Below are 15,190 nucleotides of genomic sequence, written 5' to 3' on the forward strand. Positions count from 1 at the left end.
TAGAGATTTGCCGTGGACTCGATGGGCTGAACGGCTTCTGTCGGCACGTGAATGGCGTCACACGTCTCTGCCGTCCCTCTGTCTGGCTCTGACAGAGTGGCTGAGGGTGAAATAATGGCTCGCTTTTAATCCTCCCTTCTGCTTTGGACTGTCTGCAGCCCCGCAGCTCCTGGTTGTGGGGATGGTTCTCAGTGAGTGAGGGTTTCATTCGGAGTCACTTCATCTGGGACAGTTGGGACTCAGATGTTAACTGATGCCCGATTGCAGCAAAGAAACCGACGCCTCTGAAACAAAAGCCTTTCTGCTGGATTGTTCTGTGAAGATTGATTCTGAACATCAAATGGGCAGCACAAAAATGCACTGATTTGAATTTTACTGAGGGAAGAGAGTCCACAGCCCATTTCTGTCTTTCCCTCCAGCTCAGCACCTTTCTCTCTCTCTCAAATAAATGACATTTGGAAAAAGGTCGCAATCAAAGTTGCTAGGTTCCAGCGGCCCTCTTGCACCTGGCTGTGCCCGTAAGAGGAAGCTTCAGAGCATATCCGTTTTACATCCCCTCATAATGCCTGCAAGTGGAGGGAAATGGCTGAATACTCTGCCATTAGAGACAGCTCAGTCCCCGAGGATGGCATACACAGCACCGTCTCGGTGGGGACATTCTGCCGATCAGACACAGTCCACTTTATTATTCAGATCATACCAGAGTGAGAGCGCTCGAGAAGGCCAATCGGTCACTCGTACCTGTGCCATCTCGGGAGTTGCAAAATATTGGTGAAAGTGGAAAGTGGATTTGTTCACGTTTCAAGTGTTTCCGTGAAGCTGGAAGCAGAAGAAGATACACAGTGAAGCGATTGAGATCTGACTAAAGGAGCAGCAAATAAGTTGGATAGCGCAGTGGAGAGCTTTGAAGTATTGAGTTCTGGTTAATGGGACGATCATGCTTTTACTCGGCCATGCTGCTACAGAAGAAACTATGTCAGTGTCTCTCAACATTGTGATGTCACAGGCAAAAGACGCCGTTACACTGCAGGAAATTCCTTTTTCCAATGTGAGGGCTGTCCATATGTAAAGGTGGAGCTTATATATCGAATCCTTTCACATAAATAATTCCACTGCACCTCAGTGTGTTGTATTGTCTCCTTTCCACTTTACCTGTCATTGTGCCTACACTGAAGTTGATTTTCTCCTTGTGCGAGTCTTTTACAATCTGGGTGATGTGATGCAGTTGTACTGACCCATTTTCTGGCAGAATTTTCCACTTCATTTCAGCCCGCCCTAACTTCGCTATCTGATACTATTCCAGTTGTTTAGGTGTTAAGTGCTCATCCCAGATCCAGCCTGCCCTCACCCAAAATAAATGGAAAAATCAGTTCCAGTGTGATCACTGATATCGAAGGATATCCTCATTCCAAGGTCATTGATAATTCCAAGGATAAAGTTAGGGCTGCAGATGCTGGAGATCAGAGTTGATGCTGGAGATCAGTGTGATGCTGGAAAAGCACAGCAGATCAGGTAGCATCCGAGGAGCAGGAGAATTCAAGTTTCAGGCTTAAGCCCTTCATCAGGAATAAGGCTTGTGAGTCGGGGCTGAGAGATAAATGGAAGTGGTGTGTGGTTGAGGGGAAATAGCTGGAAAGCAATAGATGGATGAATAGAAGGGAGAATATAAGAGGTCAGAAGTGGCAGTGATGGAATGGGTCGAGTGTGCGGTGGCGAGTTGAAGGCTTATGCTTGGGGGAAATGAGGAAACTGTTCGAATTCACATTTATCCCGCGTGGTGTAAGGGTCCCAAGCCGGAATGTGTGGCATTCCTCCTCCAGGCATTGGGTGGGTAACGGTTTATCCGTGGTGGAGGTCCAGTACCTGCGAGCCTTTGATTGGGGAGGAGGGGGAGTTGAAGTGTTCAGCCACGGGACGCTGAAGTTGGTGGGTGCGGGTGTCCCAGAGATGTTCTCTGAAATGATCTGCAAGAAGGTATCCTGTCTCCCTGATGTAGAGGAGAACACACTGGGTGCAACGGATGCAGTAGATGACATTGGTATTTGTACAGGTGAATTTCCAACGGATGTGGAACGGTCCCTTCGGGAGTTGGTTGGAGATGAGAGTTGTGTGGGTGCTAGTTTCACCCTCACTTTGGTGGCAGTCAAAGGTGCCAGGAGAAGGTTATGTGCTGGTGGGGGGAAGTGTCTTCCTCAAGAGGGGGTCGTGGAGGGAGTGGTCTTTCTGGAGTGCTGGCAGAGCTGGGTAGCGAAATATATCTCGGGTGGTGGCGTCTGTTTGGAGGTGGCATCAGTGGCAGAATATGATGCGTTTTATGCGGAGGTTGGTGGGGTGGAAGGTGAGCACCAGGAAGTTCTTTTCTTGTTGCGTTGACAGGCATGGGGCTCAAGGGTGGTGGTGCGTGAAGTGGAGGTGATGCACTGGAGGGCATTGTCAACTAACGTGGAAAGGCAATTTGTGACCGTGGAGGAAGGAGACCAACTGGGTCTTTCTGAGGTGCAATTGGTCATCCGGCGGAACAGATGTGGTGTAAGCGGAAGAATTGGGAATAAGGAATGTCGTTTTTACACGAGATAGAGTTGGAGGAGATGTAGTCTAGATACCTTTGGGAGTCGGTGGGCTTGCAGTATATGTCTTTAATTAGTCAGTCGCCAGAGACGGTGATGGAGAGGTCGAGGAAGGCGAAGGAAGTTGCCAAGATGATCCGGATAAATTTGAGGTTGGTGTGGAAGGTTTTGGTAAAGCTGGTGAGCTATTGAACCTCTTCGTTGCACCACCAAGTGGCGCCAATACATTCATCAATGTAACGTAGGAATAGGTGTAGGATGGTGCCTGTGTAACTGTGAAAGATGGACAGTTCCGCTTATCTGACAAACACGCAGACATAGCTAGGTCCTATGTGGGTGCCCATGACTACCAGTGTCGATGGAGGAAGTGGGAGATTTGGAAAGTGAAGTTGTTGATTGTGAGGACCAGTTCAGTCAAGTGGGTGAGGATGTTGGTGGAAGGGGACCTGTTGGGATGGTGTGAGATTAAGAAATGGAAGGCTTGCAGACTTCTGTCATTGCAGATGGATTTGTACAGGGACTGGATGACCATGGTGAATATCGCGTGTTGAGGGCCAGGGAAATGAAATTCCTGAAGGAGGTGAAGTGCATAGGGGTGTCACGAATGTAAGTGGGCATTTCCTGAACTGGGGAGAGAGGATTGTGTCGAGGTAGAAAGAGATGATTCGGATGGTACAGGTGCAGGATAAGACAATAGGTCGACTGGGGCAGTCAGGTTTTTGAATCTTAGGAAGGAGGTAGAATTGGGGAGTGCGCAGTTCCCGGACAATGAGGTTGAAGGTTGTGGCTGGGAGGTGCCCAAAGGTGATAAGATTGTGGATGGTCTGGGAGATGATGGTTTGGTGAGGGGAGGAGAGTTTGTGATCGTGGTCTGTAGGAGGAGGTGCCTGCGAGTTGGCACCTGGCTTCAGCTTTGTTCCTCTGCCCGACTCACAAGCCTAATTCCTGATGAATGGCTTATACCTAAATCGTCCATTCTCCTGCTCCTCGGATGTTGCCTGACCTGCTGTCCTTTTCCAGTACAATACTCTCCACTCATTCATTATTACTGTCTCATTTCACACTACCAGGTCCACGCTCTCTGTTTGATTCTACTGAGCACTGTTCTCATGGACTGCGACAAAATCTGCCAATCTGAAACAAAAACAGAAATTGCTGTAAAATCACAGGTGGGCTGGCAGCATCTGTGCAGATGAATCACAGTTAACGTTTCACATCCATTGGGTCCATCTCTCCACAGATGCTGCCAGACATCCTGAAATATTCCAGCAACGTCTGTTTTTGTTTGATTTTCAACATCAGCCATTTTTTCGTTTTTGTTTTCTTGTTTTCTGCCAAATATGATTTGGCTAAAGATTATATTAAATGTTTTAAATATGACTACGATGGAATGGCCAGATCCACCAGCCGGCTCCTTTTATTTGGTTCACGTGACCAATGCCTTTCCGCTTGGTCACCGCGCCCTACAGCTGCACTGCATTTAAATTGACAAAATTGTGGCATTCTCTCGGATTGGTAATCAGGAGCGAGATTGATTGAAATTATTGAAAACTTAAGATAATCAGATAAAATACGGGATATAAAACGGGAAAATGAAAGGCAAAGAGAGAACGGCGAATGATAATTTTTGACAAAACTGAAATATAATTGCTCAAGAATCAGAAAGTGCTTTTATTCACAAACATACCATAATATGGAATGTAATTTTTGGGACAACCAATGCAAGTAGATCTTAGCAAAATCTTAGTTTTAAAGTCCTGCTGCAACTGTTTCGGTTATAATGAACGCACACATGGGATTCAGTGCTGTAATGATCTCCTAAAATGGAAAAGGAAATCCTTGCCTTCCAGGATGCGTGGGGAATGTTCACTGATTCATCCCAGTAATGGCAGGACTGTCGTCTGGATGCGTATGAGTAAAATCTTTTAATGTTCCATGGAGCTTCGAATGAGTGGTGAAGGGAATGTCTCCATTCACAAATTAATCATTCAGTAAAATTCAGTATAGGGACGCATGAAATGATGAACAAATTGAACAAGAATATGGACATACGATACACAATAGCTACGACCATTACGATGTGAAAACTGTTGATTTCAGATCCACGGTGTCCTTTGGTGATGGCATTTACTGTCCAGAACCAGTCTGCACTGGAATGACAGGAGACACACTATGAAGTATTTGAACTTCAGTCACCTTTAGAAATAGCTGAGACTGACTCAGGACACGGGGGTATGGAGATGTTGGCCTTACAAACCTTTCAGACATCCCGTGGAAGAATAAAGGAAGTGATAGATAATTTTCGTCTCCATGGAGACGATGTTCATGAACTGGATAGATAGTAATTTACCTTATTGGAGTTTATAAATAGAGACGTCGTATTTAAAAAAGCAAAGAGTTCATAGTGTAACTGTAAAATCTTTAGGTCACACTCAGTGGAAGCATTGTGTGTAATCCTTGTCCTCATTCTCCACCAAAAGCATATAAAGAAGTGAGAAAGGGCACAGACGCTGTTTCCTGGATAGCAAGATATTAGAAAGCCAAGTGACGTTGTTTACTAAGACATAAGAATATCAGAAAAGATACAACCGGTTTCATCGGGATGATAGAAAGAATGACGGAGTTTATTCACGAGATTTGGAAATGCCGGAGCAAAAACACGCAAGTTTGATGTAAACAAATGAGATTTTCACATAACGCGAGGTTTGAATGAGTAAATCGGGGAAAGTCCCTCTTTCGAGTGAATCAATAACTATCGTTTGAGCTTGAAAACTATTAGGGAATGATTAAGAAAAGTTTGGATGAGAGCTTCTTCCACTCAATAGAGTTATTTAAATCGTGAACGACTTTACAGAAGTAAAACGTAGAAGCTGACTTCAGAGTGGTTTAAAAGATACACGAACAAACGTACAAGGAGAGAATTTACCATTGAGTGAAAGTCAGTATGGTTGCGTAACAATTTCGAATTTGTTGACTTCAGACACAAAGATATTTCATGAACACGTACAACTGAATAAGACTGAGTATAACAAGTTCATGGATTGGTAAGGTGTGGCGTATTATTCAAGGTGAAACTCGGTAAATGGAGCTGATGTCCTAAACTACTGCAGACAGAAGTTATATCCTAATGACTAGGAATTGAATCGTCACTTGGAGATGCAACACCGTCCTTTAAAGATTTGACCACATTCACATGATGTTATGTACATTTCGTACATTCTTAACTCCTCCCAAGAAATCCACCAAGAAGACTGGGTCCTTTTGTATTGTTAACCCTCTGTACTTCTCTGCAGCACGCCAGTTAAGATAAAATATGCTCACACCAAAATTCAGTTCAATACAATATTCAAACGGTCCTATGTGATTTCTTTTTTTATTATTGCAACAACCTTTGTGAGTTTGTAACAAACTGTGTAACATGAAACCAGTTCAACATCTATTTTCCCAGAATTTAAAGCAGTGCACATGGGAAACGTTATCCATCTGGTGAAAAATCACCTTCGGCTCTCTCTCCACATATGTCTCTTCACGTTTTAGATACTTGCAGTATGTTTGTTGATCAAGGAGTCATTATCCAGAAGAGGTTGTTTCTCAATCCACAAACACGGGTATTTTCCCATAAACTTGGCTTTGCTCAATATCACCTTCTGTCCGTATCCCTCAACACGAGGACAAATTAAAGCTGCTCCATGTGAGGCTCAAAATTAAAACTTCGGCACAGCACAGCTCACTATACTGGAACAGAGATACCGTGCACTGGTCACCTTCAGCACAGGAGCAACACATTAATGCTTACCTCCACATTCCTGGGTTTACTTTAACGTTTGGGAAACCGAGTTTCTCTGATTCCATGGCTAGTAAACGGGGATTATATGATCATCTTCACCAGTGGTTCTGTCCCCGCGTGAGGAAAGTGGTGAGTTACTCATTGCAAAGATGGGTAGATTGATGAAATGTACAATTTCATCTTTTGCCTTCATTAACTCATGAGCTTTTTATTTTGTTTTGCATCTGTAGAAATCTTAAAATCTTCATCTTGAACAGACTCAATGACAGTTCTTCATTGTGTCTCTGGCAGCAAATTTCATAGTGCAAACTCCCTCTGAATTCTTCCACCGCAGTCCGCTGTTTGGGAAGTGTTCCTGTTGTGGGAAATGCCCTTCCCCGTGTGTCACCTGCTGCTCCCAGCATGCGCTCTGGCGCTGCACTCATTTTCCTTCTGACACTTGCTCACTGTGTTGCTGTGATCATACAGTGACTTGGTGTCACACGGCCCAGGAAAATGATACAGCTCAAGGTTTTTGCATTGTTGAGTTCAATTGTCAGTTTAGCCATATTTTGGATTTTGAAATTGTCTGTTCTGTACACAAGTGCGTGTCAAAAACATCTGAGCGGAAGTTAGGTCTTCGGACTAATGACATTGAGCACTATGCACTCTCCTCCAGTCTGGAAAACAATTCCTGACAGGCAGTTGAATAGACAATAGACAGCAGGTGCAGGAGTAGGCCATTCTGCCCTTCGAGCCAGCACCACCATTCATTATGATCATGGCTGAACATCCTCAATCTGTATCCTGTTCCTGCCTTATCCTCATAACCCTTGATTCCACTGTCGTTAAGAGCTCTATCCAACTCTTTATTGTAAGAACACCTCCTGCTGTCTCGGGTTCTTCATTCCGTTGACTTCAAATCTGCACAGAATTCAACTGACATTGTTACATAGTCATTTCCTCATTTTTGTTCAGAACAATGTGTGCACAGTGTGACAGTGGGAGTGCACTTGCCCCACAACCCAGGGGTCAGACCATCGTCTTGGACTGTGTTGTTTCTCATTTCACCAACACCAGGGAGAAACATCTGCTGCTCTGCATAATTTACGAAATTCAATTATTCATAAGGTCATAGCTTTTCGAGCGTCTGTGACGAGGTGGCCGAGAGGTTAAGGCGATGGACTGCTAATCCATTGTGCTCTGCACGCGTGGGTTCGAATCCCACTCTCGTCGATGTCATTAACGGCTTTCAATGGTGCTGTTTTCAACTGTTGCATTAAAACTGGAGCTCCAACGCTCAGTTTATATGCTTTGTCGCTATTACAAAATCGCAAGGAATAGTTTGTGCCGTTTGACGAAACTGCATTGAAATGGAGGTTGCTTTGGGATAATGAAACGAAACGCGATTTTCTTTTTCATTACAAGCTGCTGTGAACGTTTTTTCGTATGAAAGACATCCAGGAAAATCAAATACCGAGAGCTGCGAAGTGCATGTTTATGCAAAGGGATTCTTAATGAATGTTTTCTCAGATGAAATCTGGAGGGAGTTGAGTAGAAGTAATTCATCCTGGTGAGAAGAGCACAGCGAAACAGCACAAAATAATGGAGATATTTCAAAGGGGCAGGGTGTGGGTTTAGGGGCACAGAGAACTGGGTGTAAATGCACAGTGGAGAATTGCCGATGTGGGTGCCGTGCATGCGCACGGAGAGACTTACACATTGGTCTCGCCCTCGCCCCTTGCTCTCGCCATTGATGAATGCTGGACATAAGGCACAGATAAACACAAGATGTGGGAAGCAAGCTCCTTCTCGTTATGCACACACTGGATGCTTCACATTGAACTATGAACAACTGGAGAAATCAGCATGTTACCTATAGGGAGTGAAACTAAAGTGTGGATCAATAACCGTAAGATTCATGCAACATAAACATGAAAAATGATTTAAAATATAGGGTGTAGGGTTGCTCACTAAGCTGTAACTTTGATATCCAGACGTTTCATTACTTGGCTAGGTAACATCATCATCAGTGGCGACCTCCAATTGAAGCAAAGCTGTTGTCTCCTGCTTTCTATTTATATTTTTCTCCTCGATGGGGTTCCTGGGGTTTGTGGTGATGTCATTTCCTGTTCGTTTTCTGAGGGGTTGATAGATGGCATCTAGATCTAAGTGTTTGTTTATGGCATTGTGGTTGACGTGCCAGGCCTCTAGGAATTCTCTGGCATGTCTTTGCTTAGCCTGTTCCAGGATAGATGTGTTGTCCCAGTCGAAATAGTGGTATTTCTAATCCGTATGTAGGGCTACGAAGGAGAGAAGGTTGTGGCTTTTTGTGGCTAGCTGGTGTTCGTATATCCTGGTGGCTAACTTTCTTCCTGTTTGTCTTACATAGTGTTGGTGGCAGTCATTGCATGGAACTTTGTAGATGACGTTGGTTTTGTCCTTGGGTTGTACTGGGTCTTTTAAGTTGGTTTTTGTTTGAGAGTGTTGGTGGGTTTGTGTACTACTAGGATTCCGAGGGGTCTGAATAGTCTGGCTGTAATTTCTGAAACTTCTTCGATGTATGGTAAGGTGGTTAGGGGTTCTGGCTGTGTTTGGTCTGCTTGTCGTGGTTTGTTCTTGAGGAATCTGCGAACTGTATTTTTGAGTATCTGTTCTTCTCGAATACGTTGAATTGGTGGTTCTCCTCTGTTTTCCGAAGTTCGTCTGTGCTGCAGTGTGTGGTGGCTCTTTGGAATAGTGTTCTGATACAGCTTCGTTTGTGTGTGTTGGGATGGTTGCTGGTGTAGTTAAGTATTTGGTCAGTGTTTGTTGGTTTTCTGTATACATAGGTTTGTAGTTCTCCGTTGTCCTTTCTTTCTACTGTGACGTTCAGGAATGCGAGTTTGTTGTCGGTTTCTTCCTCCTTGGTGAACTTTATGCCTGTGAAGGTGTTGTTGATGATGTCAAATGTCTCTTCTATCTTGTTTTGTTTTGTGATGACAAAGGTGTCATCTACGTAGTGGACCCAGATTTTTGGTTTGATTGTTGGTAGGGCTGTTTGTTCTAGTCTTTGCATAACCGCCTCTGCTATGAATCCTGATAGCAGAGATCTCATGGGTGTGCTGTTGGTTTGTTTGTAGATATGTTGTTGAAAGTGAAGTGGGTGGTGAGGCACAGGTCCACTAGCTTCATGATGTTTTCGTTGGGAATGTGATTGATGGTTGTTGGTGCGTCTGTGATGGTCTCTTCTAAAAGTGTGGTAAATATTTCCTTTGCCAGGTCGATGTTGATGAAGGTGAACAGTGCTGTTATGTCGAATGAGATCGTTGCTTCTTCTTCCTCTATTTTGGTGTTTTTGATGATTTTTCGGAACTCCTGGGTGGAGTGGATGGAGTGCTGTGACTCTTCTATGAGGCATTCAGTCTTGCGTGTAGTCCTTTGGCCCGTCTGTAAGTTGGTGTTCCGGGTAATGAGACTATGGGTCTGAGGGGGGCCTCCTGGTTTATGGATTCTTGGTAGTCCGATTCGACTTGGGAAACACCTTGATCCTGGGACAGTCTAAGCAAAGACATGCCAGAAAAATCCCAAAGGCCTGGCACTCCAACCACAACGCCATAAACAAGCACATAGATCTACATGCCATCTATCAACCCCGCAGAAAACAAACCGGAAATGACATCACCACAAACCGCAGGAACCCCATCCAGGAGAAAGATATAAATAGAAAGCAAGAGACAACAGCTTCCCTTCACATGGAGGTCGCCACTGATGGTGTTACCTAGCCAGGTAATGAAACGTCTGGATATCATACCTACAGCTCAGCGAGCAAACCTACACCTTAAACCTCAACCTGAGTTACACACCTTCACAATCCTTGCGATTTAAAGTGTCTATACGCATATCAGTAATAGACTTTTTGATATAATACCCGTCTGGTTGAAAGAAGAAGACACCACATTTCAAGATGGATGACAACGTTACCAATGTTGTTTTGAAATTGAAATCTTTTTGATCATTTTACGCAGTGAACAAGTTCATTTTAAATAATGCAAACTACATTCTCTCACCTGGAATAAAAGTGTGTTTTGAATACAAACATTGTTCTTGTTAACTCGCAGTTAATCAACATGAAAAATAGGATGTAATTTTTATTAAGCATACATCAATTAGCACCATTATCTTACTTCGGATGGACTGCAGTATGCACATGCGAAATAAGGTTTAAGAAAGAATGACTTTTGGAAATAATGATTTGGTGGTGACTAAAAATAATATTCGGTTCTCATGATGTGGTTATTCCACCATTGGTCCAGTGGTGGGGATGTTCAGTGGGCAGTATTTCTATGATGGTATAGAAGTATGTGAGCTGCCAGGGATGGGATCTCCCACTTCATTTGGAGCAGCGTCTTTTGACGTGGACCAGAGAGCGTTGTGACATCAGTCTGGGAGTTCCAACCACTCCTGGAGCAGCTTCAGTTGACATGGAGCAGCAGGGAGCATTGGAACATCCGAATGCAAGATCTAACCATATTTGGAGCAGCTTCAGTTGACATGGAGCAAGGAGCTTTGCGAGATCCGTCTGGGAGTTCCACTCTCACCTGGAGCAGCTTTTAATGACATGTAGCAGCAGGGAGCATTGGGACATCAGAGTGATACATCCAACCTCAACTAGACTGCTTCTATTGATATGGAGGAGGGAACATTGGGACATCAGACTGGGAGCTCCAACCTCACAAGGATCAGCGTTTAATGACATATAGCAGCTGGGAGCATTGGGACATCAGAGTGGTAGGTGTAGCCTGAGCTGCACCACTTCTACTAACATGGAGCAAGGAGCATTGGGACATCAGACTGGGAGCTCCAACCACACAAGGACCAGCTTTTAGTGACATGTAACAGCTGGGAGCATTGGGACATCAGAGTGGTAGGTCTAAACTCAACTGCACCACTGGTAATGACAAGGAACAGGGAGCATTGGGACATCAAACTGGGAGGTCCAAATTCAAGTAAAGCAGCTTCTATTGACATGGAGCAGCAAGGAGCATTGTAACGTCATGTTGGGAGCTCCAACATCACGTGGAGAAGCTTGTATTTACATGGAAGAGGAGGGAGCATTGGGATATTAGGCTGGGGGAAAGGATATTCAACTATTTTAATCTAAAGTAAAATATGTTTCGACACCTCATATGTTAATTGATTTATGAAGAATCTTTCCCGGGAAAATAATTAATTATTTAGATAGTAAAGACAAGTCCTGCAAATATTCAACTCAGGAAAACGCATTGGTACAGAGAGAAATGGGAGTGATGCTTCATGTCTTTGTCTTTTCATTTCTGGCCGACTCTGCGCTGGATTACATCATCGGAAGGACGTTTTCACTCATTTCCTGCAAATTCGGACAGGTCATTAACGATATCTAAATATAAAAATTAATGGGAATATGCGATGTTATGATTAGGCTGGAGTTTACCTCAAATTATGGTGAAAACGCATCAAAGTCAGTTGCAATTTCTAAGATCGGCAGTGACCTCATTGATTGGCTGATCAGATTGTGAATGCTCGTTGCTTTGAGGCCAAATTGAAGTGAATCATGATGGTGATTATCTTTGTTCTTTGTTCACCTTGTGACTGTTACTGTTATTGCTCATGTCCTTGTTAACACCAGAGCTCTGCAGCGTGTAAAATCTCGGCTGTGCATCTGGCCATTGGTGCAACCATTCGAAGAGCTGGCTCCGGATCAGGCAGTTGTAAGTTCGACTTTTACTTTGCACAAGCGCATTGTGGAGATTCATCACAAATCCAACCTAATCACTTTTGTTATGCTGTTGTGGATAATATTTGAAATTTTCATCTCCACGAATGAAAGTTCTTTCACTGTCTTCGATCAGTTAAACATTACCAAGAGCTATCAGAGTAAAAATCACACAGCACCAGATTGTATCGAACAGAGTTATTTGGAAGCACCAGTGTTCCATGCACTGCTTCGTCATCAGGTGTTTGTCAACTGTTGGAATCTAAAATGGCTTTGTGTGATTATTAAATGTATCTACCCCAGTACAACACCAACACCTCCAAGTCATGGGTACCGTCGACACCACGAACGGATCGGTTAAAGTCCAAATGATCTTCCAAAAGTTCGCGCATATTGACACACACACCAAGTTTCTGCAGAAAAACACCCACTTGATGAAGGAGCGGCTCTCCTAAAGCTAATGCTTCCAAATAAACCTGCTGGACTCTGCCCTGATATTGTGTAATTTTTAACTTTGTCTACTCAACTCAAACACTGGCACTTCCATATCATAGACAACACCAGTCATGTCCCACTGTTGTCAGAGAAGGCAATCCTGGAATAGCCCAATACATTGCTCATGGGTACGTTTCGTTTTCAGAAACCAAAGCACTTAGTCGCTGCAGCTCCGATGGATGAAAAGCACAGAAAAGAAATAGCTGAGACTCAGTTTTGACATTATTTTGAAATTCTTTGGAAAGTGGAATCAGAGGAGAATGAAGGATTAACTGTCTGACTATGCAGAGAGAGGGAAGGCACTTTTCCCTTCTTTGATGAGCTGGGGTATTGACTGATCTAAGGCATGGAACAGATTCCTGGTAGAGCTGCGCTCTCTGCATCAGGAACAAGAAGTCCTGATTTCCTGAACGGTCATGAAACCCAGGGCACTCAGTTAAAGCGCTGAATACTAACCACTAGACCACCAGGGATGAGGGCAGAAGCAGTTGCACCGTTTCTTCATAACTCCGTTTTTGGAATTATGTCACTGCAGATATGTTTCCCCTCAAAAACGATTGAATTATCGAGTGTTTACAGCACAGAAATGGGTCCCTTCATCTCATTTCCCAGCACTTGGTCTGTAACCTTGTAAGCTCTGACGTTTCACCTGAATACTAATTTCTCTGGTACGTTTTAATCTCGTAAAACGCAATAAGTGGGATTAAAGATTGAGATGGAAACTGGACCCCATTTTTACCCATAGACTGAAGCACGCAGACACATTTCCCCAAGTGTGACACAGGCCTCGGGAGAAAACAAGGAGAAAGTAAGATTTCATCGACTGGTCTGATGTTGTCCCGTTTCAGAGATCAACACCAATGTCTGGTTACAGCAAAGAAAGGAAGCATTCAGCCCCTCCCGTCCCAGTGTTCTTTGCACATTGTTTCCCCATTACTCTGTAGTTTATACTGCCTCACCTCGTTCTTGCTGCCAAACTTGATCACTGCTCACGCCCGCTATTTCCTGTCCTGCCAAACGGTTTGCCTCAAGTTCTTGGAATGAAAAACAGGAATCGCCTATTTCAAGCACTTTTCTAGTTTACAAGGACAGTTTTATCACCACTGAGCAAGCACATTGCCAGCTCAGAGAGAAGGTCTCATCCTTTAGAAACTGAAATGCAAAGATGATTGGATAGCCTCAGTATTGTAAACCAACCAACAAGACCGGAATTGGGCCGAGGGGATCACGCACAGAAGGATGGGCGAATAGAATGGCGAATTTCTTGGTGTCCAGGGTGATTTTAACAGAAATCTTCCCTGGTAGTATAGTGATGAGGATTCAGTGATTTCACTGTCATGACTTGTTAAAGGTTAACGTTTACAGTAATCAACATGAAATACTGCCTGATATTTTGAAGCAGAATGATGTTGTGCATCAGAAGGAATCGTTTCCCTGCATGACCTAATAAGAGAGCTCAGAAGAGCCAGGAGGAGACATGAGAGCCAGGAGGAGACATGAGAAGTTGTTGGCGGACAGGATCAGGGTTAACCCGAAGGCTTTCCATTGGTATGTCAGGAAGAAAAGAATGACGAGAGTTATATTAGGGCCAATCAAGAATAATAGTGGAAAGTTGTGTGTGGAGTCAGAGGAGACATGGGAAACACTAAATAAATATTTTTCCACAGTGTTCACTATATAAAATGAAAATGTTGGCGAGGAAGATACAGAGATACTTGCATCTCGACTCGAAGAGATTGAGGTTCACAGGGAAGAGGTATTAGAAATACTGTAGAGTGTAAAAATTGACAAGTCCTCTGGGCCAGATGGGATCTATCCTAGAATCCTCTGGGAAGCAAAGGAAGAGATTGCCGAGCCAGTGCCATTGATCCAGAAATCATCATTATCTACAGGAATAGGACTGGTGGATTGCAAATGTGGTTCCCTTGTTCAAGAAGGGTTTTAGAGACAACCCTGGTAATTCCAGACCAGTGAGTCTCACTTCAGTTGTTGGTAAAGCGTTGGAAAAGATTATAAGAGATAGGATTTATAATCATCTAGAAAAGAATAATCTGGTCAGGGACAGTCAGCATGGTTTTGTCAAGGTCGTGCCTAACGAATCTTATGAGTTTTTTGACAAAGTGACCAAACAGGTAGATGAGAGTAAGCAGGTTGATGTTCTGTATATGGATTTCAGCAAGGTGTTCGATAAGATTCCCACAGTAGGCTATTATACAAAATGTGGAGGAATGGGATTGTGGGAGACATAGCAGTTTGAATCAGTAATTGGCTCACTCAAAGAAAACAGAGTGTTGTAGTTGATGCAACATGTTCATCTTGGTGTCCAGTTACTAGCGGCATTCCGCAAGGGTCGATGTTGGGTCCAGGGCTATTCGTCATTTTTATAAATGACCTGGATGAGGGCTTAGAAGGTTGGGTTAGTAAATTTGCGGGCAACACTATGGTTGGTGGAGTTGTGGATCGTGACGAAGGATGTAGTAGGTTGCAGAGAGACATAGATAGGATGCAGAGCTGGGCTGAGAGGTGGCAAATTGAGTTTAATGTGGACAAGTGTGAGGTGATACACTTTGGACGGAGTAATCAGAATGCAAAGTACTGGGCTAATGGTAAGATTCTTGGGAGTGCAGA

The 15,190-nt window shown here is 43.8% G+C and overlaps 1 non-coding gene across 1 annotated transcript; it reads left to right on the forward strand.

Annotated features, from left to right (window-relative positions):
* Positions 1–7,487: 7,487 nt before the first annotated feature.
* trnas-gcu (transfer RNA serine (anticodon GCU)) lies at positions 7,488–7,569 on the forward strand. The gene has a single exon. It is a non-coding gene; the product is annotated as a tRNA-Ser (tRNA).
* Positions 7,570–15,190: the final 7,621 nt, after the last annotated feature.

The sequence above is a fragment of the Chiloscyllium punctatum genome, chromosome 1 (genome assembly GCF_047496795.1).
Source record: "Chiloscyllium punctatum isolate Juve2018m chromosome 1, sChiPun1.3, whole genome shotgun sequence".
Classification (NCBI taxonomy): domain Eukaryota; kingdom Metazoa; phylum Chordata; class Chondrichthyes; order Orectolobiformes; family Hemiscylliidae; genus Chiloscyllium; species Chiloscyllium punctatum.